Consider the following 27,787-nt stretch of genomic DNA (forward strand, 5'->3'; position numbering starts at 1 on the left):
TACTTAAATTCCTTAGATTGGAGTTTTCCTTCAAGTACTTTCTGTAGGGCTGGATTAGTGGATATGTATTGTTTAAATCTGGTTTTGTCGTGGAGTATCTTGTTTTCTCCATCTATAGTTATTGAAAGTTTTGCTGGGTATAGTAGTCTGGGCTGGCATCCATGGTGTTTGTAGGATATCTATCCAGGACCTTCTGGCTTTCAGAGTTTCCATGGAGAAGTCAGGTGTAATTCTGATAAGTTTGCCTTTATATGTTACTTGGCCTTTTTCCTTTGCTGCTCTTAATATTCTTTCTTTATTATGTATGTTTGATGTTTTAATTATTATGTGATGAGGGGATTTTTTATGGTCCACTCTATTTGGTGTTCTGTAGGCTTCTTGTATTTTCATTGGCATGTCTTTCTTTAGATTGGCAATGTTTTCTTCTATGATTTTGTTGAACATGTTTTCTGCACTTTTGAATTGGGTTTCTTCATCTTCTTCTATACCTATTATTCTTAGGTTTGGCCTTTTTATGGTGTCCCATATTTCCTGGACATTTTGTGTTAGGGATCGTTGGACTTAAGATTTTCTTTGGTGGATAAATCTATTTCTCCTAGTGTATCTTCAACACCCGAGATTCTCTCTTCCTTCCATCTCTTGTATTCTGTTGGTTATGCTTGCATCAGTGGCTCCTGATTGTTTACCCATCTTTTCTAATTCCAGAATCCCCTCAGACTGTGGTTTTTTCATTGTCTCTATTTCAGCTTTCAAACCTTGCACTGTTTGAATTGTTTCTTGCAATTTTCGGTTTGTCTTTTCTTCCATTTCTTTAAAGGAGTTTCTGATTTCCTCTCTTAGGGTCTCTATCATCTTCATGAAGATTTTAAGGTCATTCTCTTCTGCTTCATCTGTGTTTGGATGTTCAGGTCTTGCTGGCACAAAGTCCCTAGAGTCTGGTGGCATCATATCATGCCCGATACTCTGAGGGTCTCACAGTGGGTGCAGGAGGGTCTGAAGCACTCCCTCTCCTGGTGGGTGAGAGCTGGCCTATCACAGTGCTGTCAGCAGATTGAAGGTTTCTTGGTCCACCTGGGGTGGAGAGAGGGAGTCAACCTGCTTGCAGACCCCAGGCCAGGAGATCCCAGAGTAGGCAGGCAGAAGTAGGGCCCAAGGCAGGGGCCTAAGCTCACCTCTGTCCTGAGTGGGGGTGGGAGTATCCCAAAGTTCTCAGAAGACTTGGGTTGCTTGGTCTTCTGGGAGTGGGGTGGGTGGGGGGGGGAGGAGTGGGGGGGAAATCAACCTGCCTCCTGACTTCCATTAAAATAAGAAAAAGGTTTTTTGAGACAATGTCTCACCATGTAACCCTGAGTTCAAACACCTAAGTCTCCTGCTTTAGCTTCCTGGGTTACAAGTATACACTCACTTAGAACTTTTATATATCAAAAGTTATAATGAAGAAATTTAATAAACCAGCCAGTACATACATGTAATAATACATTTGTATCTAAAATATAAAAAGCCATTCAAAACCAGTGATAAGACAGCTATCTTTTTTTTTAAGTAAAATATATAGACTGTCATTTCCCTCTTTGACCAAGCTGATAGTGGCACAAATCTATGGGTACAAACATAAATAGGAGGCAGTTTGACAGCATGATCATTTAGCAAAATAACAACAGCAGGCCCCCCACAATCCCAGCAGGGCATATGATCTTTAAGCCATGAACTTATGACTGGTTTACAGTGCCCAGCATGAATTCCCCCTGTGGAACAGGCCTTATGTCCAATCAGAATGTGGTTGGTTATCCCCATAACTGACATGCCACTATTGCACCAGTGGTGTACCTTTCTGATAGGTCAGTATTGTAGCAGTCAGGCTTCTGTGCTGAGTAAACAACTGGCACCTTTTTTTACCCCAGAAACCTGCATAGCACCTTCTGGTACTATGTAAGCTACCCATAAGGAAGTGAACCAAGGTCAGTTTCAGGTTGACTTCTCTTTGTCCTTCATCCAAAGTGAGTAGTGCCTTCAGCAAAGGAGTCTTACCAACTAGCTATGATGCAAGAGCAAGATTAATGACATTAACATGTTTTGTTTTGGGTGCCTCTGAGGCACCACTGATCAATAACTTGCAGAGGGTTATTCCATGCCTGACACAAATATTCTATTTTTGAACTTCTCTGTAAATAAAATCATTGATAGCCCGTGTCTTCAGGGAGCAGCAGCACCCACCCATTCAGAACACTTCTGTTCAAACTCCCTTAATTCACTTACATACGTGTGCGTGTGCGTGTGCGTGTGCGTGTGCGTGCGTGCGTGCGTGCGTGCGTGTGCGTGCGTGCGTGCGTGCGTGCGTGCGTGCGTGTGTGTGTGTTCTTACAAACTTGTGAACTTCCATGAGACTTCTTCACATATACTTAGGCCCTCACCCTCCCATTTCCTATCCCCAATCCCCATATCTCCACTTAACATTTAGCCACATGGTTACACAGTTGTAGGCAACACAGAAATTCCAGTACTTCCAAAACTAAATTTAAAAAGTATGTCCACAATGACCCTTGTAGCAAGGTATTCCAAGAAACCTTGTTTATAACAGCCCAAACTCAAAACAGCTCATACATTCATGAGTAGAAAAATAGGTACAGACACTGTGATATATTCACAAGTTGGAATACAGATAAAAAGTAAAACAAAAAATGCTGTTCATTCTATAGGACTCTGAAACTTGAGAGTGCTATCTATGCAGAGCAAATGAATGCGGGAAAGTGTACAATATGATCTTACTGATACAGAAGTTCAAATATGGACAGAATTAACAGTGTAAAGGTAGGTGTCCAGTGGTCACCTTTTATTTAGTACAGTCAATCATCTAACATATTCAACTCTCAATATTATTAAGGTGAATAGTTAACACTCTATTAGAGTGTATGTAAATTATACCTTAATTTTAAAGAAGCAGCTACATCAGATAGACAGCCACTATGTCTCTAGCTATGAAAGGTAAAGTTTAGCATCCGGTGAACATGTATTAATAATGTATATACCAAGGACAGTGCTAGTATCTGTGAACACTGAACTCCATAGAACATGATCCTAGCACTGAAGAATGCATGGATTCTAAGGGGGAGGGGCACAAAGTATTCCAAAATATTGAAAGGAGTGCTATAATGCAGCTGAGCTGAGAGCTGCTCTTGGGAGCACAGGAAGTGAGTAAAAACATGACAGAACAGAAGGAGCTCTTGTATGCTCCCATGACTCCATCATTATTTGAGGCAAGTGTGGAAAGCTGATTTTTGCCTTTGGGAGATGGTGTGGTATTTCAGCAGGTTTAAGGACTCTCAAAGACAGTCCCTCTCCCATGAGGTTAGCACAAAGTATTTTTCACAGAGGGATACTGGAGAGAACGTTTCATCTCAGGAATAGTAGATAAGGACCAAACACATCCTGAGTAATGTGTCTAGGGGGAAGCAGATCTTTCCAGCCAGAGACTGTGGCACGCTGCAGAACAGCTCCTGAACACCCCCCAGGATGTGGTTTGTTGTCCACACCCCCTTGGGTCTTGGCAGCTGACAAAGTATGTAGGTCTCTAACAACAAAAATTGCCCTGGTGGCTCAGTAAAGAGGCCCCTAGGAAAACCACAGAGAGCAATATGATACTTATAACATGTGCATGTCTCCTGCCTCTCCCTGTTTCCTGCGCTTCCTTGAATACCCCTTACATCCCAGGTCTGTTCAGAAGGAGGTGCAGAAGCAGGTACAGTTTGCTTGCTGACAATGTAGATGAGGTACTGGCCTGCACATCTCCTAAGACAGCTTAGGAGAGACTTCCACTGAGTGCCTTCAGTAGTCTTAAAGCTACAGAAACTGAAACTGCAATGTGACTCTAAGGATGGACCACCCAAAGAGAGAGGTGGCAGTGGAGGAAACACCAGCAGATTCCTTCCAACCATGACTGTATCAGTTTCCTATGGCTGCTGTAACAACTGACCACAAACTGGGGGCTTAAAACAACACACATTTATTATCCTACAATTCAAGAGGTCAGATGTTTAAAACAGAGCTATGAAGCAGTCATACTGCTGGAGCTTTCAGAATAGAATGTTTGCCCTCCAAAGCTGTCTACATCTTTTTCCCTGTAGCTGTCTTCCTCCATCTTCAAAACCAGCATCTTAGCCCCTCATAGTAGCGCATGCCTTTATTCCCAGCACTCGGGAAGCAGGGGCAGGCAGATATCTGTGAGTTTGAGGTCTATTCAATCAGTTCCAGACCAGCCAAGGCTACATAGTAAGGGCCTGCTTAAAAACAAAAAACCAAAACAAAACCCCAGCATCTTTTTTGATACCTACATCCATCTTATAAAGACTTCAAATTTACAAAGAACTCACCCAAATAATTCAGGGTAATTCTCCATCTCAAGATCTTTAATTTGATCCCATTTGTAAAGTCATTTTGGCATATAATATAGTACCTATGGATTCCAAGGCTTAGGATATGGACATCTGTGAGGGATATGAATACCTGTGAGGGGGTGATTATAAAGCTTATCCCAACCCTACAACAACTGTGCTTTGAAACAATTATAACAAAAGCATCCCAGCATTGAGATTACACTCTGATTTTTTTCCTCCAAGGTAGGTAGATGGGAAATCTCCATGAACATCTTGGAAAACCAGGATTGGGTTATTGATTTGGACACAAGGCACACACAATTGCCAATTCCCCTCCATATGTTAATTTGTACCCTGTTTTCCATAGCAACCTGTTTTTCTTCTTTGCTTTCTCTATGATTCCACTCTTCTCCCCAGTCCCTTACTTCAGTGGAAGATATATTTGCATATGAGACCATTTTCCATGATAAAATCTTTCCCTGATTTTTAACATTTCCTCCCATTATTCCCCATTGTAGGCTTATTCAAGCATCGGGCAGGGAAGACTGGAAACTCTACAGTAAAATAAACAGAACTGGGAGATGACAGCAATAAATGTATCAAGCTAGGTTTGAGAAATAAAATACGAAACCAATATCCCATGAAACAAAAATGGATGAAGATGCATTTTAGCAATATTATCCTGACAGCACCATTCTCCATTTCTTCAATAGGATTTATTTTAAGATACGCTAATGAGTACATTGAATCAGAATAATCAAATCTTTGGAAGACAGAATATTTTTCTCAGAAACAGTCCTCAAAGGGCAGTTGCTGTGATCCTTGCGCAGGTGTTTGATTCTTGCTGTAGTTAATATTGTCCTGACAAGCCTTTGTGTCCAGGACAGAAATGAATTCTCTCCCTGATTTAATGTACCTTTGACACTGTCGATCATGTACTCTGGGAATTCTATGTCACATTAGATAGATTTTTTTATTACTACCTCTTCAATAAATGGTTTACAAATGTTAATAAAGTCTGAATCATGAATAAATGAATGAAATTGAGAAGAGCTAGAACAGTAGGCATAGGAAGGTAATGAATGAAGTTTGGGGCCCATTTCCTGTAGTGCACTGTAGCCTCACCCAAGTGAGTCTGTCCTCAAGGCATCAGGGATTCTCATACATAAACTCAGACACCTGTGCACACCACTCCTTTGTCTTAGGGAGACCTTCCTCCCCTCCAGCTTCCCCAACAAGGATGAACAGCTCATGATAGAAAAAAACGGTATTGCTTGAATATAGGTAATCACAACAGAGCTAGACATTCCTCAGTTTTACCTTCAATAATATATGAAGCTTGAGATGTATTTCACTATCAGAATATGAATTAATAAATGGCTATTTAGCACAAGAATAGACAGATAGACCAATGGAATCGAATTGAAGACCCAGATAATAACCCATGCACCTATGAACACCTTATTTTTGACAAAGGTGCTAAATCTATACAATGGAAAAAAGATAGCATCTTCAACAAATGGTTCTGGCACAATTGGATTCGGATATGCAGAAGATTGCAGATTGATCCATACCTGTCACCATGCACGGAACTTAAGTACAAATGGATCAAAGATCTCTCCATAAATCTAGCCACACTGAATCTTCTAGAAGAGAAAGTGGGAATTACCCTTGAACTAATTGGCTCAGGAGACCGATTCCTGAACATCACACCAGGAGCACAGACACTGAGGTCTGCAATTAATAAATGGGATCTCCAGAAACTGAGAAGTTTCTGTAAGGCAAAGGACACAGTCAGTAAGATAAAACGACCACTCACAGAATGGGAAAAGATCTTCACCAACCCCACATCTGACAGAGGGCTGATCTCCAAAATATACAATGAACTCAAGAAGCTAGTCACCAAAACACCAATGAAATTAAAAAGTGGGGTGCAGAACTAAATAGAGAATTCTCAACAGAGGAATATGAAATGGCTGAAAGACACTTAAGAAAGTGCTCAAAATCCTTGACCATCAGAGAAATGCAACTCAAAACAACTCTGAGATACCACCTCACACCTGTCAGAATGGCTAAAATCAAAAATACCAATGACAACCTATGCTGGAGAGGATGCGGAGAAGAAGGAACACTCCTCCATTGGTGGTGGAAGTGTGAACTTGTAAGACCATTCTGGAAATCAGTATGGTGGTTGCTCAGAAAAATGGGAATCAATCTACCTCAAGATCCAGCCATTCCTCTCTTGGGTATATACCCAAATAGTGCATGTTCATACAACAAGGACATATGTTCAACCATATTCATAGCAGCATTTTTTGTAATAGCCAGAACCTGGAAGCAACCTAGATGCCCCTCAACTGAAGAATGGATAGAGAAACTGTGGTACATTTATACAATGGAGTACTACTCAGCAGAAAAAAAGCAATGGAATCTTGAAATTCGCAGGCAAATGGATGGAACTAGAAGAAACCATCCTGAGTGAGGTAACCCAGTCACAAAAAGACAAACGTGGTATGTACTCACTCATATATGAATTTTAGACATAGAGCAAAGGTTTACCAGCCTATAATCCTCTTCACCAAAGAAACTAGGAATCATGAAGGACTCTAAGGGATAAATGGACCCCAGGAACGGGAAGTGGCATGAACTCCTGAGCTAATTGGGAGCATGAGGGTAGGGGAGAGGGTGCTGCCACAATAAGACAACAATAAGAGGAGTAGAGGAGAGGAAATGGAGGAGCAGAGATATTGAGTAGGGGGAAGAATAGAGAAAAGAGAGCAGGATGAGAGATACCATACTAGAGGGAGCCACTATAGGTCCAAGAAGAGATCTGGAACTAGGAAGATCTCCAGAGACCTACAAAGATGACACGATCTGACAATCCAGGCAATGGAAGAGAGGATAACCTAAAAGCCCTAAATAACCTTCCCCTAAAATGAGATTGATGACTACTCTTTATGCCATCCCAGAGCCCTCATCCAGTGGCTGATGGAAGCAGAGACAGACATCCACAGATATACACTGAGCTGAAATCTGGAACCTAGTTGAAGAGAGGGAGGAATGAAGATCAAAGGGGTCTGTACCAGGTTAGAGAAATGCACAGGAACAGTTGGCCTGAACAAGGGAAAGCACATCGACCCCAGACGCTATCTGGGAGGCCAGTACAAGACTGATCCAGTCCCCTGAACATGGATGCCAATAAGGAGGCCCCTGCACTCCAGGGAGCCTCTGGAAGTGGATTAGCATTTTTCCCTGGTGTAAGAAGGGACTTTGAGAGCCCATCCCACGTGAAGGGATACACTCTGGCTCTGGACACATGGGGAAGGGCCCAGGCCCAGCACAGGAAGATTTGGTGGACTTTGCAGAGCCCCTGTTGAGGGCCCTACCCTGCCTGGGGAGTAGTGGGTGGATGGGGTGGGGGGTAGGTTGGAGGTGGGGGAGGAGGGATGGAGGTGAGGGGAGGGAGAGGGGGAGAAGGGACTTACATGTGAAACAAGGCTGTTCCCTAACTTGAATTATATATATATATATATATATATATATATATTATATATATATGGTGTGTGTGTGTGTGTGTGTGTGTGTGTGTGTGTGTGTGTGTATGTATGTATATACATATATACATATATATATATATATAATAAATGGTTATTTAAAAAATTAAAGAGCCAATCCAATTGTTTTAAGAATACCGAGGCATTTAATGCTCCAATTTTACTCTCTATGCTTATTTGGGTCTCTTAAAATTGCTTTCCATGTGTCCATATTTGCATTCCTTCGACTGTCAGCATACTGCCATTTATTCTCCATACAAGTTGCACAAATACATGCATGCCCGCATACATATGCAAGTGTAAACCCATAAAAAACCTTCAGTACATTATCTTTTTTTTACTAGTCATACAGCAAATATAATTGAATGAAAGAATTTTAAAGTTCTTAGAATGAACTAGTATAGATTTATAATGTATGTTTATGATAAAATTCAAGAGCATACCACAGAATTTGTACTTAAATTCTAAGTTAGAAGACATGATTCATCCCCCCAAAAAAACAAACCAAATTGTTTAAATAAACTGTTCTTAAAATGGATTACTAAGAATTTTTATTTTCTCATTTATTAGCAAAATGCACATGGCCATTTCAGACTACCAACTTGGATGTCTCCTACTATATACACCAAAATGATTCATTACCAAGAAATTTCTTGCAACACAAAAAGGTGAGATAATTAAAATATTTACTTTATAATACAACCCCTCTATACAGTTCATCTTTCCTAGCTGAATTGATTGGAATGGTGGCACATTCTTTTATATAAAATCCTTCCTCTTCAGAAACCCTGAGGTAAGGTAATTAAAGTAACAAAGATGGAGCCACAGTTCTCAGTTCTCTATGAGACTGCTGCTAGTCTTAAAAAGAAAAACTTTTTTCAAAGACAGGTGGAAAATTGTGGGGCTTTTCTGTACAGTTTTTAGAAATGTTTCCGGAACAACTTCATTAAAAGGGCCTAAAGTGGTCCTGTAAACAATGTCCTTGGGATGCTTGCTAATGTCGAGATGAAGTCCATTTCCCACCTCTACTACTGTGTCTTCTGTTATCATAGTCATGGCCCCAGCCATCATGATTCCTGTCATCATAGCAGAAATCCTCTCCGCCTCCTCTGTAATGATAGCTAGACCCATGATCAGAGTAGCGCTGCTCACAGCTGTAGGGTCTATCTGCTAGGTAGGGGTGAGAATTCCGTCTTTTACGCTGTAATGACAATGCATCTTGGCGCCACTGGGAGCTGGAAGACTGGTTAAAGGTATGACCGTGTGACTGAACTGATGGAGATAATCCGGACTGATCTGCATGCAGAGAACCAAATTTCCCACCATATGACACCTGTCTGAAAACAGATTGTTCATCACTGCTTGCCGCTGATAATCTGGAGAAGAGAAGGACCACTGGACCATCTGTGCTGATGGAGTCGTGTTACCCACCGCCCTTTCATTGCTGTTAGGAGATGTGGAGGTAGGGCTTAATTTTCCAACCTGATGCTGGGGATATGGCAGCCTGGCGTCCTGAGAGGCCTGACTACTTCCTGATCTAAACTGAATTTTGATAAAGTTTGATTCCATTGAGAAGATTCATGGCGTATGAAACAGACACTTGGTGCTTGAAATTGACAAATGCAAACTGTTCCAGTTTGCCATCTTTATTTGGGGATTTTTACCTTTATTACTGGCCCAGCCTGGTGGATCAGCTCCAAGAGAAGCTCCTCTGCCACCTTCGTCTCCAGGTTGCCCACGAACAGAGTGTGGTCGGCCTCCGGCCGCTGCCCCCATCTCCGCATAGTTTCCAGTTTTGAGCCTAGTCTGACGCATTACTTTGGGTTTTTTTTAAGAGTTGAAAGCTAGCATCCTTAACATAGCTGATATATGACATGACTTTTTCTCTAATCTAATTTCTCACTTTTATCCCCTTATTTTCTATGGTCTAATCATAGTAAAGTTTGGGGGTCCATAAAACTCCTAGGCTCCTTCCCATTACAGGACCAGGGAATATGTGCAGTACTTGACACCCTTACTCACCTCCTTACACACACACACACACACACACACACACACACACACACACACACACACGGGGTAGGGGGAGAGGGAGAGAGAGAGAGAGACAGATAGCATTCACCAAGTTACTCTTCTCTCAGATCTCTGTGCAAGTCCATACTTTTGTGGTACCTAGTACAGTAGACACCCTAGAAGCCTCCATCTCATAAGAAAATCTGTAAAGAGTATTAATTTCATTGGTAGAGGTTAGACAACAGCACAAGTCAAGCCAGGAACCATGAATTTCGTCCAGATAAGCAACCAGAGGAGAAGCTGAAGCACTGAAGAGTTCCCCAAGGTAGCCATGCAGGGAACAGTCAAAAGGAGCCTTGGTTTGGTTATGAGAGATGGGTTATCTGAGATAAAAGTCAGTGTGTGAACTTCAAATGACCTCCCACAGATGTTGAGAGAGAAGCAGCCAACTGCAATGAGTTAATTATGAATTTCAGGTCTTGTCTTGAAATGTTTCGAATAACTTTCACAATGATGCGTTTTGACAGCATAAGACAAAGTGCATTCACAACAAACAAAAGACATGAGGAGTGTCTGTGAGATAGCTCTGCAGTCCAGGCAGACTGATTGAGCCTATATTTTAGCTTGACAGCCATGGAAAATAATCCATTGACTTCTGAAACAAATATCTACAAATATTATGCAAATCCATGTTAATTGATATAGTTTATGTGAAAGCTGATACATCAATCTGCAGTGTAGATATTTAAAGTTTTGAACAGATCTAGAGGAACACGGAAGTAAATACAATTCTGGTTACTTGTGGAGAGAGAGGTGAAGAGAGGGAATGTAGATGTTTTTGGTTTTATATTCCTGAACTTTTCACAGCTAACCTGCATTCATGTATGACTTTTGCAATTAAAAATTAATAAAACAAAGACTCCACAAAAAAATCCACCTATACCCCTCAACAACTGATGATTTTTGTGAGTGTGCTTGTGTTTACTGAGATCACAGCAATGATCGCAGCAATTCCAAGTGTTTGGAATGTTTATTATCTTATTATAGCAACCCCACCCCTCTCAAAAAAAAAAACAAAAAAACCCCAAAAAACACAGAAGCAGGTGGACCAAGACCAAGCAAAGGTATCCCTTTATCTTCCAACAGGCAGAGAGCAAGGACATGACCATTGCTGGCCAGGAGCTAAAGGACAACACTGGGTGCAAAGGACTTTCTACCCCCACCCCATGTGTGTTCTTCACTCACTGGACAGAAGGCCTTAGCATTCAGAAGCTGAAATAAGGTGATAATTTTGGATTAATATACTTGATTGCTCAACAAAATGCTGTGCTCAAACATGTGCTCTAACTTCTGCATTACACTACATAAATGGTGTGAGGCTTTCTTGTTACTGCAGAAGAGGAAAATTTACTGCTTTCATTTAAACTAACACTTTCTGGAGAGAAATTACGGTAGCTGACTGTGCTTATTATATTTGTCCCCAGAACTAATGTCTTAGGAAGTCCTGCTGGGTGGTAGAATAGTGTTCAGGGCAAAATATTTCTTGATGTAGAGACAAGGCACATAAAACATATTTGACCACAATAGTCCTGGGCAGTTACATTTCTCTTAAATATAAACACTCTCCTAGATGTCTACATCATACAAATCTTCATCAGTCAAGGCACTTGAGGTAGATTTTCTCCTCCCTCACTGTAGTTTGTCTATAAGCTCATCTGTGACAATCCCCCTGGACCAGCTCGGGCATGCCACCGCTTCCATCAAGTTATCCCTTAAAACTCTCGTGTGGTTTGTGACTTGTTTTGATTAATAGAATTTGACATTAGTGATAGTTTGCTAGCCTCGAGCCTTCACTTCACAAGAGTACTACCATTGCCCGGTAGGTGCCAGCTGGCATTTCACACTTCAGGCTGGCACACTGAATGACGTGAGTCCATATCACAAAGGTCCTGGAAGAGTAGAGACCATCATAGCCAGAGCCCCCAACTGAGTGCAACCATGCGAGTGACTCCCCCAGGTGTCTTATATAGCAAATAGCAGAAGAAGCCAAATGTTAACCTGAACCAAGTAAACATACAGGGAATTAACAAAAATAAGTCATTGTTATGGTGATCCCTGGGACGGCTTGCTGCACCTCAGTACTTAACTAATACATGGTGCATTCCTTCCCTTCACTCCCCTGCCTCCCTCCCACCATGCAGATTGTCCCTGACCCCTCTATACCCTTTGTGGTTTTCTCTGGTGTACTAGACCCCACTTCTTGCTGGACTCTTGGTCTGATAGAGGACTTGATGACTACACTCCAAAGGATTTAGGTGAGAAGAGAGTCTATATTAGTTCAGGTCCCCAGTATCCTCACAATCTAGGAATGTGAGGGATACAGGGAATGGTTCAAATACACAACTTGGAAGGTGGAAAAATGTGCCAGAGCAAGAGAAGGCAAGAGAGGGAGAGAGGGAGTGGGAAATGGGTCTGAAGAAGGCATGCCAATCTGTCCAAGCTATACTAGGTATAAAGAGCATTGCTTGTAGATCCAAGATGGAAGACAGTTTTTCAAGCAGAGAAGATATTGGTCATCAGCAGAGGTAGAAACAGGAATCTGTGTGTTGGAGAAATCTGAGATATCAGGGAGCCTAGGTTTTATGAACAGGAAGTCCTGGCACTAGAGAAAGGACAACAGGGTAAAAGCAGACACAGGAACTTCCATTTTAAACACAGACAGTCCTTATATCTTTTACTCATACCATTTCTTTTGTCTTATTGGGTAAATAAGGCAGATGCTATTCTTCCCATTTAGTGGATGAAGATGAAACTAGATTGTGGAAGCTGCTCACCACTTTCTTATGCAAGAATGCTAAGATGTTGACCTGAGAAGTGGTGTGCAGGTTTAGGTGTGGGAGAAAGTTATGATGAAAGCTTAAGATTTTCCCCTTAAATGCTTCCAATCTTTCACTCCTGTGCTAAAACAGCTTCCTATTTCAATGTTGAAGTTGAACCTCCTGATTAATGTGGTGTCCAGCTGCAAGGTCCAAGCCAGTAGCACCTACAGAAAATATCAGAAGACTTCACAGGGCACTAAGAGTTGAGTCAAATGTATATTAAACTGTCTAAGGGTAATACACACACACACACACACACACACACACACACACACGCACACACACACACACACACACGATAGTCTTGAAACAATGACAAAAAGTTGGGTCAAATGCTGGAAAAAGGCATCTCTTCTAAAAGTTTATTTAATTTTTGTAAATGACATCAAAAATCACATTCAAGTAACAAATTCCAGCTGCTGAATTTATATCTCTTAGCATTTGTTTTCTTTATCTCTTTATTTCTTCCACTTTGTCTCCATCATCAATATATAAGAGAATTTAAAATATTCTGTCTTGCTAAATGACTATCTTCTAAATGTGTATCTTCTGGCCAACTTTGTGTAAAATGATTTAGACAGATAGCCCGGGGCTTTATTTTTAGTTTACTATGTTTATTGTGTTGCATTATTGTTGTCAGCCTGAGTTCCACTCAACACACATGGAAGCGGTTGCCCAGACATCACCATCACAGACAATATTGTCACATGAAGCTAAAACCACTACCTCTATAACTACCCCGGACTAGATCTGAACAAGACTAAACCCAGACCTTAAACACTTAAATTCCATGCAGGAGCCTCAGGGTTCATGACTCTATTAAACCTGGAAGCAAAGCTGCTGGTCCTTTCCTGACCCTCCCACACTCACCTCGTAGAACTCCAAGCCTCCTGCCTCCATCCAACCATTCTTCAAGCCCTCCTCTCCTCTCATAATGACCTGGCACTTCATCTCCATAGTTATGCAACCACTCTACACATCTGCCTCTCCCCAGACATCCCTTCTCCCTACTTCACTGAAACCTGCCTCTCCCCTGAGGACACAGTTTTCCCAAATAGTTTCTCCATTTGAATGTGGCCCAGCCTGTCTCAGCCTCAGTCCATGAGGTTCTACCTGAGTGGGGGTGTGTGGACCTGGAAGCTCCGAGCAACCCAACGGAGATAAAGACCAAACACAGGCATCTTGTCATCTTCAGAGAGCTCTCAGTTCCATGTTGTGGAACTAGAGTCATTTCTTTATTAGCCATCTTTTCTGGTGTTTCTTAACCATCCTGCTAATACCACGAGGCAACCATTTCTCTCTTTGTTCCCTCGATGCTCTGGCCGCTCGCCTCTCTTCCTAACCTTCTATATTCACAAGTTATTCACACACCTTTCTCCTCCGCCCAGGTGAGGGCCTATTCAGATGCTTAGGCACATACAGATGCAAATAAGAGGCATATTACCCTCAGGCCATGGTAAACAGTAGTAGCCTTACTGACATTAACAATACAATAGTGGGCTGGAGCTTTCTGATGCTCCATGTTTAGTGAGACCCAAGGCTGAATCTCAAAATATTCCATAGCGGAAATACTTTGGTCCCCCACAGGCCTGTATCCACTTCAATGACCCTATAAGCAACTCAAACTCAACAAATATAAAACTAAATTATTCCTCTTCCCTCCATCATTCAGTTTCTCCCTTTGTTACCATAACACACACATCACTCCATCACTCAAATCAGAAATCTGTAAGTCAACTTAGCATTGCCTGTTTTCTTTTTTACGTCCCACCATCTCTATGTCCTCCAATTTTTCCTGCTAAGTATCCTTCTAATCCATTCTTCCTTCTCTGTTTCTGTTATTACAACCAAGCCCAAGTATCCCTTTGTCTCATGTCTAGATTATCATCCCTTTTCCCTTTTTTGAATCCACTTGGGAAATCTGCCCATCAGCCAGCTACCAGAGTGGCCACTCTAACACAAAGTTGACCCTGTTCATCTTCTGCTTGCTATTGTCCAGGAACTTTCTCCAACCTGGCTGAGCTCCCCATGAGGAAGAAACAACCCTCCATATTCCATGTCTACCTAACTCTCCCAAATGCCTACTTTCCATTTTAATAACACTAAACAAAAGGTCCTTCTTTGTATTTATCTTGTTAAAATGCTCCTTCCATGACTTAACTCTGTCTCTTGCCCTTCCCACTCTGTCCATTCTTCCCCCTGCTAACATCCTAAATGGCTCTTTGCTGATATTTTTCTACCAGGAATCATTTCCCTCACTATCACTGAAGGGACCAGTTTCCCTTTTGGCAGCCATAACGGCCGAACACCTGCTTCTATGACCTTGTCCTAGACACTAGAAAGTCAGATGCCTGCCTTGTGACAAGGAACCAATCAGAAGTTAGCTGGTGGCGCTATGCTTTACGACCCTGGGTGTGCTTTACAGACAAGTGCACAGCAATGACGCACAAAGTATAGCAACCACCCTGGGAGGGCCTATGGGCCATAACAACCAGTTGACCAATCAACACAGGGCAAACCCTCCAAGCCTGGAGGCACACCAATCCTGAGCCTGTGTGTACCCCTAGACACTCCCCTTACGCTGTCCTATAAGATCTCTCGGGAGCCCCTAGGAGCCGTCTTTTCTATCCATCCGCCATGGAAGGTGGGTGAAAGACCCGAGCTAACATGGGGTTAGCTCATTAAATTACAATAAAGCCTCGTGCAGTTTGCAGCAAGCTCTCGAATCTGCCTGGTGATTGGGGTGACCGAGAACGTGGCCTGGGACCCCGATACTTGAGTTTTCCGGGGGTCTAACATCACCAAGTTCAATGCCTCTCCCTACAATCTGAACCATGTGAGTAAAGGATACATCCTTTCTCTATGTCTGTTTTCCCTGAGGTCATCAGTTGAATTTTTTTTGCAATTTTTTTCCATGGATATAGCACAGTGACATGAGCATATTAGGTGCTTAATAAACATTTAATACACTAAAATAATTTGCACTGAAAATGGATTGTGTGAGCCCTAGTAGTCTATATGCATATAGGCATGCATTTACTCTTACTTACACTGCAATGGGATGGGCTACTAAATGTTTATATTCAATTTATCTAGCATTCTTGACCTCTCTGATATTTAGATATGTTGCAACTTCTTGAAATGCCTCAATTTCATGTTCACTCAGAAGCACCTTCTCAAATAAACTATAGAACCTGGTCCATAAAAAATAACTGTTACAGGTGATATGAGAAAAGGCAAACTTGGGAGAACCTGGGTCTTACCGGAATTTAGACTATACACATATGCAATGATTGGCAAAACATAGTTTAGGGTTTTCAGCCAATGTAAATTACTAAAACACAAAGTGAATTCACAGGTGTCAGAAAAAAATAATAAAATGGCTAGAACTGGGTGAATTTAATTATGACCAGCTGCAGAAACGTGAAAATCATCTTTAATACTAAGAATCCATGAGCAGGGGTAGCTAAAAGAGAAGAAAAATAGAATTTCAGTTTCAATGTCTCTGGGGGGAAAAAAAGAAGAAGATAAAAGTTCTGCTGGGAAAACATCAGGCCCATTTGTTTGACTAAACTAAAGCATTTGAGCTAGCAAGGGAGATGGGGACAGGGTGGGGGTTAGCCTGAAAGACCTGCACATCTATCAAGAGAGAATGAGCCTTTAGGACTGGACAGGGTAGGATGTCTCCAAACCAAGTATTTCTTCCCTCTTTTCATGGAGGAATATTTTTGTTTGAATCCTCCTGAGACATAATCCTAGTTTGCTTTCTGTTGCTGTGATAAAGCATTCTCACCAAAGGTAGCTTGGAAAGGAAAAGGTTATAGCTTACATTCTATTACTAAGAGAAGCCAAGATTAGGACCTCAAGGCAGAAACCTGGAGGTAAAATTGAAGCAGAGATTATGGAGGAATGCTGCTTATTGGCTTGCTTTTCATGGCTTGTTCATCCAGTTTATACAACCCAGAATCATCTATCCTGGATTGGCAATGCCCATAGTAGGCTGGGACCGTTCATATCTTAATAAATAAAACATATCTCACAGACACAGGCCAATCTGATGGAGGAATTTTCCTCAGTTGAGGTCTCCTCTTCCCAGAAGATCCTAGCTTATGTTAAATTGACCAAAAACAAAAATGAAACTAAACTAACCAGTACAATTGACCCTTTATCAACACGACACACAAACACATAACCACTAAACTATATCTTTTCATTCCTTGTTTATCCCCAAGTCTCGTGTTGACATCATAAAATAAAACAGCCCAGCTTTTAAAAGTCCTACAGTCTTTTAAATTTTCAACACGTTAAAAGTTTGGCGTCTCCTTAAAATAATCAAAGTCTCTTAACTCTGAGCTCCTATAAGACCCAACATAAAGTACATACTTTCTAATTCCAAGAGTGGAAGAGCCAGAGCACACTTAAAATTTAACTGTGTAAAGAGCTCATTGTCCAATGTCTGGTACTTGACTCACGGTCTTCTGGGCTCCACAGGCTTGGGTGTCCTTGCCTCTCCAGTTCTGATAGTCACAGCAGAATCAACTTGTCTCACAGGCTGTTCTGGATGCACCACTCCACACCTGCCAGTATCCATGATGATCACATACCTGTACACACGCATATGAAATATTAGAAATTTTAATTTATAAATATCTGTGCTGGCTTAATATAAATAAGCAGTTAATATGGGGGTGGAGAGGATTGAATAAGTGAACTAAAGCCAGAGATAGGAGAGATAGATGAAACTGGGAAACCATATTTAAAGGCGAGTTCAGCAAGCTGCTAACTCTAAGACAAAAGGCATAACGTTGAGACAGTAAACAAAAGTTGTCTCTGTGTTTGTTAAGATCTAATGGGAGGAAACAGACAACTGAATGGGATAAAACTATAGGATATAATGACAAAAACAAAGAGAGAAAAGCCATGTGCAGTACAGTTAAAGCCAAATTCCTAATCTTTCTCCTCATAATAATTATATGATATGGCTGATTTTGTGTCAAAAACATTGTTTCAGGCTCTGCTTCTCCTCATTTTAGATTTATTTATTTTATTTTGTGTGTGCATATATGTATAGGTACTGCATATGTCAGAAAAGGGTGACAGATCCCTCAGAACTAGAGTTACCGATGATTGTGAGCCATCATATGAGTGCTAGGAACAGGGCCTGGGTCCTCCACAAGAGAAACAAGTGCTCTTAACTACTGAGCCATATCTCTGACCTCCCTAACTGTTAACTCTACTTCTTCAGCAATACTGTTGAAAATGAATTATTTGAGGTCCTCCTATTCCTCAAATGTCCCTCACCTCAGTGTAACAGCCACCACAGAAAATCCTTTTGTACCTTCTCCACTTGATTGTATTATTGCTTTGGCTGGAATATTCAGCCAGTGGCCCCAACTTATCTAGTAATATCTGAAATTAAAAATGAAAAGAAAAAACAGTTTTCCTCTCCTGCCAATATGCTCATTACAAGACTGTTTCAATAGAAGTTTAATTAAGAGGAAACAATAATAAACAGTACCAGCAAAAGAAGAGTGGAAACAGTGATTCTGACTCTTGCCAAACTCTTTTCCCACTACCCTGTAGTAATCTTTGGGGCAGCCTGACTGGCTTGGCTCCTGCACTAACTTCTGTTAGAGATCCTCTCATGGGCACTCTTGGCTCTCTCCTTCTCTAGGCATTTCCCTCTGGAATCCATCTTCAACCAGTTAGCACATCTGGGAGAGCCCAGGCTACATATGGACTAGATTGTGTGGGCCTGAGAAACCTGCCCTTCAAAGACCCTCATAGAAGGTCAGATAGAAAAGAGTCCTCCATTCTTTGATTTATGCAACCCCGGTGGACTTTTCATCCATTGAAGGTATTCCCATTGTTTCCTGGTAAAGCTCTCCAGTACCAGTTGGCATCTACCAACTCTGTGATAGGTTTCTGGGCCCTCACTTCTTCTCTTAAGTATTCTACTGCTACCACTGATCTTGACTCTTCCGTTTCCAGATGTACTGGCTGGTTTTATGACAACTTGACAGAAGCTAGAGTCATTAGAGAGAAAGAAGCCTCAATTGAGAAAATGCCTCCATAAGACCCATGCATAAGACATATCCTTAATTAGTAATGGGAGAGGGTCCAACCCATTGTAGGTGGTGCCATCCCTGGGCTGGTGGTCCTGGTTTCTATAAGAAAATGAACTGAAGAAGCCATGTACACCAGTAAGCAGCACCCCTCATGGCCTCTGCATCAGCTCCTGCCTCCAGGATCCTGTCCTGCTTGAGTTCCTGTTCTGAATCCTTCAGTGATGAATGGCAGTGCTGAAACATAAGCCTAATAAACTCTTTCCTCCCCAACTTGCTTATTTGGTCAAGGTGTTTCATTGCAGCAATAGAAACCCTAACTAAGACACAAAATATTGTGCAGATTTTCTCCCACGTGTGGTGGTTTGAATGAGAATGGCCCCATGGGCTCATATATTTGAATGCTTAGTTTCCAGTTTGGTGACCTATTTAGGAAGGATTAGGATGTGGTCTTGTTGGAGGTCCTATGTCACTGTGGGGCGGGACTTGAGGTTTCCAAGCCCATGCCATTCCCTCTTAGTTCTCTCTCTCTCTCTCTCTCTCTCTCTCTCTCTCTCTCTCTCTCTCTCTCTCTCTCTCTCCTTGCCTCCTGCTCCAGTGTCATGCCTGCCTGCTGCCATGCCCCCTGCTATGATAGTCACAGACTCTAACCCTCTGGAACCGTAAGCAAGCCCCAGGCCCCAATAAATTCTTTCTTCATAAGCTGCCTTGATCATGGTGTCCTAGTACAGCAATGAAAAATTAATTCAAACACCATGTAAATCAACCAACCAAGAAAGGAGCCACTTGCATTGTGCCATCCCTTAATTTCTACTCCAGTTTTTCTTTAAGATCCAATTCTAGTCTATTCAAAATGTACACTGTCATAGACCAGGTAGAAGGACAAAGACTAAAGTAAAGGTACATGGGAGATATCTATTTATTCTCTGCAGGCTGAGTTTTCCTGTTGTGCTTTATGTATCAATGTTTCTCAGTTACCCTGGCTACTTGCTTATCTGGATATATATATATATATATATATATATATATATATATATATGGGCTACCCCTCATATATCCCAGCAGTTCCACCACCAACCCCAATATGTCAGTATAATGAAATCCTTTTCAGTAAGAATATTTGGTTTCCAGTGCATTCTCAGACTTCATTCTTTTTTCTGGGCTGTCCCCTGCCCCCTCTACCCTGTCCCCTGGTGGTGAGGATCAGTGGCTAATTTGTCATCCCACTGAAACACCTTGTTAGAGTTAAATTGCATACACTTTTCCCATAGAGAAATATCTCTCTAAACTTGAGCTTGCTCTGTCCAAACACCCAAAGGCCAAATTCTCCAACAATCATCTTGTTTATCATGGTGCAGGTCTCATAACTTCTAACACCACATTGCCTACAGTCCTTTATGCTAGTTCCTCTTCTGTTCTTCTTGCCCTCATTCAATTCCACAGACACTATTGCCTGTTGCTGGTGTCCCCCCAACCCCATATCTGTACATTGTTTGCTTTCACGGCACCTGACCTCTCTCTCTCAAATAGCCTCTTATATCTCACTTAGAAAACCAGTTATTTCAGTTAGGAAAATTCAGAAAAGAAATTTCAAATGACCTCTCCCTACTTTGCACCATTAGTGACCAAATCATTGCAGTTAGCAGAAGACAATTCCATGGAGACCAACACTTGAAACAAACACTCCCTAACAGATTTGGGCCTTGATTACTGTGTTGCAAGAACATAACACAGGCGTTACTTCAGCTACTTGGTGAATTACAGTTCATGCCCCAGTGTCATCAACATTTAATCAGTTGTTATGGGCTATCCTAAGAACCTAACCACGGATATAGTGTTACTGGTTTGAAAAACTGAAGCCTCCATTCTCAATAACTCCGGAGGAACTTTTGGGACCTTACTTGTTCATACCTGGCAACTGTAGACATTGCCACCCTTTCCTACTCGCATGGCAACTTCATCTGAGACTGCAAGTGCTAGCTATTCTGATCCAACAGTTTGGAAAGATCCAGAAGAAATATATTATCAACTGGAAGAAGCCTACCAACTGACAATCATCACAATACAGCACTGATTTCCTAAATCTTCATATGTTTCTATTTTCTCCCAATCTAATTTTCAAAACCACCACTAAGATATTCAGAACAAATATTATGGAGAGAAAGGACTACTGGGCTGAGGCCTGCCTCAGTTTACCTAACAGCAAAGCAATAGTTGCAACAAAGCTATTATTTCTTACCCCAGTTGTAAGACATTTTAGTAAAGGGTGGCCACTCAAAGCAAAGTAGGAGTAGTTTAGAAATTCCAGCTGAGATGAGGACCAAAGTGACAAGAACAGTTAGCACAAGGAAATAAGGCATGGGAACTAAGGTAATTAAAGAGCATCTAGAGAGAACAGTAAGCACCAGGTTAGAAGACAGAGCAGCAGAATGGCCATACCCTTGGTTATGGCCAGTTAACAAAATTAAGTGAGTAGAATCCAGTAGTCCACAGAATAGAAATTCCAGGGAAGCCAAGTTTTATTAAGTGAAGGCTATAGAAAACATTTGGAAACTTAGGTGTCAGACCACAAGGGAGCTGTAGGTTGGCTAAACCGTACTTCAAGAAAAAGGATTCTGGTGACCTGGGCTGCTGAGATCCTGTGTCTTATCAGCAACAAATCTTAGGTCATTGAAGCTCACACATGTTCAGGATGAGAGACAATAGAGTCCATACTGTGTGGACAGAAGCTGGGTAGGGAGTGTATTAGGGGAAAGAGAGGGATCCCAGCTTCTCCCTGACATGGGTGGGTCTCACTGAGGGTCACACACGGGCTGGGATTTGGCAAAATTCAAGGACTGGCGATCAACTTTAAACATTTAATGCAAGGTTAAAGTTGTGTAAATTAAATCAGTTGACTAGGGGTCTCTGTGTGTTTGGCTGGTGTTCATTCCCAGAACAGGTGACTGTCTCTCAATGTCCCGTGGCCATAAACCTCTTCTTTCTTCTTGCCAGTTGATCTGTAAATGCTAAATTCCAGAGTACTTGGGACACGGGGTAAATAGTAACATTGCAGGGTCTTACCAAGGCCGGAGAAATGCAAGGAGACACGGCTACATACATGTGCCCCTGTGTACAGAGGAAAGTACAATGGCTTATCCCTTGTATTAGTGGGCATCATTAGTCTTCCACTCTCTGCATGTTGGGAGACAGAGTGCAACCTCCTGAATGCTGTATAAGTACCACAGTGAAACACAAGCAAGAGTAAAAGAAAACGAACAGATGAGGAGTTGCCAGCAAAACATTCAGAGTCCCTATTTAGAGAAATCCAGGACAGTAAATAATAAACATGGTAGGCATGGAGAGTTAGCAAATATATTAATATGTTTATACTTATTTGATGGACTTATCAATCCTGATATCTCCTGTACATTAAAGAGACTATTATAGGATGGAAATGCAAGTGTCCCATTCCCAGCTATGTCTCTTTCTCTGCCTCTTACCAATGCTGTGAGGAATGTGACGAGACAGGCCACATCTACCCTTGAGCAGTGCCAGATCCCAACCTGTGTGTAACTCTCAGTGAGACCCACCCATGTCAGGGAGAAGCCTGGATCTCTCTCCTCCCCTTAAACACCCCTTCCCAGAAAAGGGTGCTTCACATTTCCTAATTAGGCTATATTCAGTGTCTACAGGATTGGTGATAAATGAGATACTGAAGCGTAATCACAACTGATATTATTCATGTCCCAGGAATGTGCAGCCGAAGCTGCCTGCTAGCTCTGGCAGAAAACAATAGTGTGGTTGACAAGCTGCCCTTTTACATTGCAGATTCGGATCCAAACTATTTCCTTGTGCTATGTCATGAAGGCAGAAGAGGTATCTCGAGAGATGAAATAAACATGCTGTAATTTCCGGTCTCTTGGTTGTATGTAGCTCATTGTGTCTTACACAGACTGGTATGACCCATTGGAATGTCCAGAAATGGGGCCAATTAAAACACCTTTACACCTGCCTTGAGATGTTTGGTTGCCTAGAGGCCCAAGTAACCGCACCAAGGATAATTATCTTAATAATAGTGTCCTGCCTGGTATTGTGCTAAAATATGATGAAGAAGATAAGTTGTGTCTTCTGAAATGGTTTGCAAATAGGTGATGTGAAGAGGAGGAGGGGAGATGGGTGCAGGTGCATCAGAAGTTCAAGATCACCCCTGGCTACGTAGTTATCAAGACACTGTCAATAACAGAAGCTAGGCAAAACCTAGTAGCAAATAACATCAGGCCCAGACAACCCAGGGTTATGATGGAGAGATAAACAAAGACTTAATGAGTCACCAGAGGATGGGATGATTAACTCTAAGGGAGGAGGGTACCAAAGGGACTGTCTAAGAGTGAGTGAGGGCTTATGAAGGACATGAGATGGGTGTACATTCCAGAAGCTAATAGATGGGACAGAGCCATGAGTAACACAGAACTGTAGTAGCACAGAGGAGGGCTAACAGCCAAGTGGGTAGGACCCTAAAACAGAAATGATGCTCCTGCTGAGATGCAAAGAACAGAGTGGTCAGATGAAGGACCAGAGAGAAGACAGGAAAGGAGTCCCAAGTAAGATGAAAGAACAGGTGGTGTAGGATACCTCCATAACACACTGTTTGTAACATGGTGGTGGGCAGATGAGGCTGTAGCAGTAAACTGCCAGGCACAGACTGATGTTTGTAGCCAGCTAAATGCTGCATATGCTATCCTAATGGCCATCTAAGATGTTCTCATCTGTTTGACTTGATGACTAACCAGACCTCAGTAGCGTGTAAATGAAACACGCAGGTAGAACATTATGAGTGCTTTAATTAAAGGTATAATTAGGTGTGACTAACAGATAAATAGCTTCATATGATCCCGTACGTAAGATTTATTAAGCAGCAGAGGAAAATTGAATAATTATATCTACTTGGCACTATTAATTTCCAATGATTGCTCTTTCTTGTTTCATTATTTTTGTGAGACTATTTCCATATCAGTTATCAGTTCCTTGAGGAAAGATCAGCAAGACCCATGTTTAATTCATCTTTCTGTTGTTCACAGTTCCCAGGACAGGCCATGCACATTTCAACCATTCTGTAAGTATGAGATGAATAAACGGAAGCCACTGAAACTGTGTGTTTGGGTTGTAAATGTCAGAGTTATACCAGGAGAAACCCCTCCTACTCCTAGGTAGCAGAAGGTTGCTTTTTCTCTTTTTGCTCATGAGATACTTGGGATTCACAAGAGCTACCCTGTCCCCCATCTCCTCAGTGATAATAAGGACATGAATCTATGAATCTATATAATTCCCAGGTAGATTGCCAAACATTTATAGTGGTCTGAACTCATGAACCAGTCACCCAAAGAGCTACATGGTGGCCAATACTGGGCCAAGGGGAACAGGAGCATCTTGTCAAAGATTTGACATCTACTCTCCTATCTATTGACAGGTAAGAGGGCAGATTCACCAGAATCCTCTAAAGCAGCGGTTCTTAACCTTCCTAATGCTGCTACCCTTTCAGTTCCTCATGTTGTGCTGACCCAACTATAAAATTATTTTTGTTGCTACTTCATAACTGTAATGTTGCAGCTGTTAGGAATCATAATGTAGATATCTGATATGCAAGATATCTAACATGTGACCCCTGTGAAAGGGTCTGTTGACTCCAAAAGGGTCATGACCTATATAGATTGAGAACCTCTTCTATATATGTCCAGTTGTTTCTAGTTCAGTAGCGTTTTGTATACTGAAGCTATATACCAATACAGATGAGCTGACTTTACTTTTGTTATGGAGACTTCATGTTTTCATTCCATATGGCCACTCTTATCATCAGTAAGGGAACAACAATACAGAGTCTCGGGCTAGAGAGATGGCCCAGCAGTTAAGAGTCCTTCCAGAGGTCTTGAATTTGGTTTCCCAGCGCCTCTATCACATGACTTACAACGTTCTTTAACTCTATCTCCAGAGGATCCTATGCCTTCATATGTTCATATATACATCCATTTTTGTATGTTTATAATGCACCCTTCATGCTTCAAATTTTGGCTTACTTTGCTGGATTGTTAATGCCAGTTTTCTGTTGTTTGTTGTTTATTGAAGATTTTCAGCTCTTTATGAGTTAATTTTTAAATTTTAATAATTTATTATTTAAAGAAGTTAAATTCACAACCTCTAAACTATAAAACAATGACTAAAAGACAAAAATCAGCTTAAAAAATATTAGAGCACTTACCCTCTTCTCAATATTTTCCCTTTAGATTAGCTTTTCTCGTTGTACATATCCATTGTGTTCATGTCACTGTGTTAGATAAGGATGTTTTATATAAGTTATATATAACACTGACTACACCTCCCACCCTCTGCCTTTTCCCTCCTCACCCCTGCCACTAGATCTCCCTGTTCTCCAGACATAATAGCCGCTACATAACCAATTTGACACTATGAGCTGTGCCCATTTATTTGATTATTCAGTCATATAATTTATATGTTCTAGATGATAACTCAATTCTACTTTATAATGCTGCTCAATTTGTTCTAGAGTTGACCACTGGGAACTTTCTGTCGACTCCTGTGTTCCATTCACATAGTCATGGTGTTTTTCAGGAGCCTTTTTTATTTCTAGAATACTCAAGGCTCATCCTACACATTTCATCAGTCCCTAGAAGAGCCAGTCATTTCTTTAAGGAGCCCTGGCTCTTTTATTGGACAATGGTGTTAAATACCAAGATCTTGGCTGTGCTTCTTGCAAATGGGATGCTATGGCTTCCAGGCTCATCCCCATGTTTGTATGCCCATGTTGACACGTGCCCATGTCAACCTAGGTGCATAGTCATAGGTCTGTAAAAATTCCTATTTGTAATCATCAGCATCGATAGTACGCTAAATATATATGTGCTAACATTCCAACTCCAGCCCACAGAAATAAATCTTGCAAGCCTGCACCCTCTCCCTCCTATGATGGGGACTCAGGCTCCCACCTCCAGCTATCTATTTTCTCAACTGATTAACTCCAGAGTAGTTTATAGCACTTTTGTAATTGTTAACCCATACTCCCATAGAAAACAATGTAATAACTAGCATGCCTTTACTCTCATGGACCCATTCAATCCCAGATTCACTTAGCTTAACACTTTCCCACACTCAGGTCTGTGAAGTTGTTTCACATTTATCATACAGATAGATTGTTTTGTCATACGTCATAATCCATCCTGAGGTCCTCCCACCTCCTATGTGATTTTAAATCTTGCATAAAATACATCTTTATTCTTTAAAGTTCTGTAGGTTTTAACAAGTGCACAGTCTCATGTGTCTAGCTTGATAATAACAAAAAGAAGTTTCACTGTGTTAATGAAGTGTGTGTGTGTGTGTGTGTGTGTGTGTGTGTGTGTGTGTGTGTGTGTAGGGGGGGGTGGTCCTAGCCAAACCTTTCTCTTAGTTGGATTCCCTAGAAAGCACTTATTTTTTAAGTCTCTCTGTAAGACTTTTGCCTTCTCAGAATGTCATGTAAAGCAGGCCATAAGGTATGTAGTCTTCGGTCCAGGCTTCTTTCACTAAGCAACAGGTATGTAAGATTCATCTGGGTTTTTGTGTGATTTGATAGCCTTTCCACTGTATGGGTGTAGGACAATTTGTATCACCCCCCTCCTCCAGGGCTAGTTACAAGCCAAGCTGTTACAAACATTCTGATGCTGGTCTTTGTGTGGTTCTTGACTTCACTGGTAGTGTGAGGGGGTGGGTCTAGTAGTGACACTGTGTTTAACTCTGTAAAGACCTGCCCGGCAGTCTTCTCAAGTGGTGATTACCATTTTGAATTCCTATCTTCAGTGAGTGAGAGTTTCTAATAACCCACAAAGTTCTCTGGGCCCTAATAGTATTTGTATACATGGGGTGGGGGGGGTCAGGATGAGAAGGGGTAGTCACTTTAATTGATGTTTTAACATCCCATTGTTATTTGAACACTGTTTGAAACCTACAACCTTGTCGGTTGAATTAGACCCTAAACAGGAGACTTGAGTCACTGCCACAAAGCATTCTAGACAGGTGCAAGTGGCTGAGTCTAAAGCAGAAAGGGTGGCTCTCTGGGGTCCTCTCGGAGGTGGACTTTTTCCATTTGGATGAACTTCCACATTCATCATTCGCAAATGAAAGAATGCTGAGAGGGGGGAGGGGGAGGGAGAGGAGAGTTTTACAGTGGTTTTCACTTGAAAGGCAAAAAAAGGTGGGTTTTAAAATTTTGTTTTATTTGTTTGCTTGTTTAGCGTATGTGCATAAAGTCAGGAGCCTCCTCCCACCAAGAGAGCTCCACTTCAAATTGTCCGTAATGGCTTATGGCAGTGACTCAAGGGACTTATCTATCTCTGGCCTGGGGTGATTAGGCCAAGAGATCTTGAGTCTACAAAAGGACAGCCTGATAAAGAGGGTGGCTGAGTGTGGATTTAGATTAGTTGGTTTGCATAGGAAAGGCAGACCCTAAGGCAAGTGCTTCCCTGGCTCAAGAAATTTGCTAAGCATGGGAGAGAGAACGCCCTTCCAAAGTCAGCAAGGCTCAAAAGGTTAGAGCACCCTTCTTTGCATGAATTTGATTGTTAGGTCTATTTGCTAATGAGGCAGCTAGGCCTTCCTTGTTCCTGAAAGCTACAGACCCAACCCCCCCCCCCCCCCATGCTTGGGACATCCCCTCCTTCATGGCCTGCTAAGGTGTGGTTGCTTCTGGTATGGAAGGCTGTGGTGCACCTGTTCTGTCCTTCATGCTTTGCAAAGCACATTGATGCACCTGTTGTATGACCCTTTGTGACCCCTCTGGCCATTTGATCTATACTTTCGCTGCCATTTAAGGTCTCTCAGATCTTCCTGCATGCCAGAGAATCTAAATGTTTACAGATGCCTTATCTGTTAATCATTGA

General features: G+C 41.7%; 1 pseudogene; it reads right to left on the reverse strand.

Moving 5' to 3' along the window:
- Nucleotides 1-8,918: 8,918 nt before the first annotated feature.
- On the reverse strand, nt 8,919-9,708 carry LOC100757621 (annotated as a pseudogene).
- Nucleotides 9,709-27,787: the final 18,079 nt, after the last annotated feature.

Source organism: Cricetulus griseus, chromosome 7 (assembly GCF_003668045.3).
Source record: "Cricetulus griseus strain 17A/GY chromosome 7, alternate assembly CriGri-PICRH-1.0, whole genome shotgun sequence".
In the NCBI taxonomy this organism is placed as follows: Eukaryota; Metazoa; Chordata; class Mammalia; order Rodentia; family Cricetidae; genus Cricetulus; species Cricetulus griseus.